Raw genomic sequence first — 2,103 nt, forward strand, 5'->3', positions numbered from 1 at the left:
TTGTATTAACGTTAATTATTGATATAATACTAAAATTCGGATTTGATCACAATGATGCTAATCATGGCAACCATAAAATTATTTAGTATTCTCTAAATAAATTATTGAAGCATTTCTAAAAGGTAATCATTGTAGAAACTGCTAAAGTTTTACTAAAATCTAATAATTATTTTGATGAATATAGTTGACATATTAAATTTAAAAGTGTCATAAGATACTGTATTCTATATAGGACGAGTAGATTCTATAGGTACGTCCTAGATTAGGTTTTAGAGATAATTTTGGAATCTAACTAAAGACGGTGTTTGGTATACATGTGTTGTTTTCGCATGAGTCAAGCATTGATGTTCGCAAACGAACCGCTCTCTGTAAGACAATTGCAAGGATGACTCATGACAAGTTGAAGTAACGTGCTGGCAATGGACGTGGGTGTTAGCTTTCCCAAAGGAGGGTTGGCGCCTGCTAAGTTGTTTGGTGCATAAGGGTTGCCTGAAGGTAATGATTGCACCCAAAGGTGTTTCATTACTGAATGGTGTTTTGGCTAAAGTTTTAATTGAGCAAATAGTTTTACACATGCCTTTAGATAGATTTTAGAATTATGATTAAATCGTGACGCATCGTATCTAAATTATTTCCTTGTTCTTGAATTTTTCAGATCCAAACATAATGTTAAGTCTAAGTCAGATTAAGCCCCTCATGGGGAACAATTTCAAACAGTGGGAGGAAAAGCTGAAATTAGTCTTAGGGATCATGCAATTGGACACAGCACTGAGATTTGATCGCCCCAAGCCTAATAAAGAGAGTGAGGTAACTCCTCAAGAGAAGGCTGATATTGCTAGATGGGAGCATTCAGATCGCATGTGCATAATGGTGATGAAGCAAACGATCCATGAGACTTTTCGAGGCATCATACCTGATACAGAGACAGGCGCTATTGAATACCTTAAGGCCCTTGAAGAAAAATTCACAAAGAGTAAAAAGACTGATGTGAGTACACTCTTTGTGAAGTTGGCAACAATAAAATACAAGGGAAAAGAAGGGGTTAGAGAGCATGTTATTGAGATGACAAGACTTCAACGTGCCTTGAAAGGGCATAATTATGACATCTCTGATGAGGTTCTCATTGAGTTCATTTTTCTGTCTCTCCCGTCTAACTTTAGTCAATTCAAGATGACTTATAATTGTCAAAAAGAGACGTGGACATTACCTGAGTTTGAGGCTCGGTTGGTGCAGGAGGAAGAGAGACAGAAAATGACTAAGGGAGAAAGTGCTCATGTAGTAACATCTAATCCTAAGGGTAAAGGCAAGAAGCGCAAGTTTACTGCCAAGGAAAAGGGACCTACCAAGGTAGCTGCAAACAATGTCGCGCAGAAAAGCAAGAAGGAAGATACTTCTGCGAAAGCAGGAGAAAGGAACTGTTTTTTCTGCAAAGCGCCAGGACATACAAAGAAATTCTGCACCAACTATCATGCATGGTTGGCAAAGAAAGGTATGTCTCTTGCTTTGGTTTGTTCTGAAGTTAATTTAAGTTCTGTATCTAGATATACTTGGTGGATAGATTCAGGTGCAACGACTAACATCAGTATGTCGATGCAGGGTTGCCTAAGCCATCGCAAGCCAAGTGAGGCAGAGCACTACGTTTACGTAGGAAATGGCAATAAAGTAGAAGTGGAAAGCATAGGAAAATTTAGATTATTATGTAAGACAAGATTTTATTTAAGTTTTGATGCTTTAGTGGTTCCATCTTTCAGAAGGAACCTAATTTCTATATCTTATTTGGACAAAAATGGTTATGTATGTTCATTTGGTAATGGAAATTTCAGTTTGTGTCAAGATTCTAAGCTTCTTGCTTCTGGTATCCTGTCTTCTTATGATAATCTTTATTTTCTAGATATAGACACTTCACATTCAGAGGCACTGCATATAGATAATAGAAAACGTAAATTAACTTGCGAGAAATCTGCAACATTATGGCACAAGCGATTAGGACATATCTCTATGAAAAGGATAGAACGTCTTGTGTCTAATGAAATTCTCCAACCTTTAGATTTTACAAACTTAAGTGATTGTGTAAATTGTATAAAGGGAAAACAAACTAATAAA

This window comes from Pinus tabuliformis, chromosome 4_2, assembly GCF_031772625.1.
Source record: "Pinus tabuliformis cultivar Carrire ecotype Pingquan chromosome 4_2, CPIR1, whole genome shotgun sequence".
Classification (NCBI taxonomy): Eukaryota; Viridiplantae; Streptophyta; class Pinopsida; order Pinales; family Pinaceae; genus Pinus; species Pinus tabuliformis.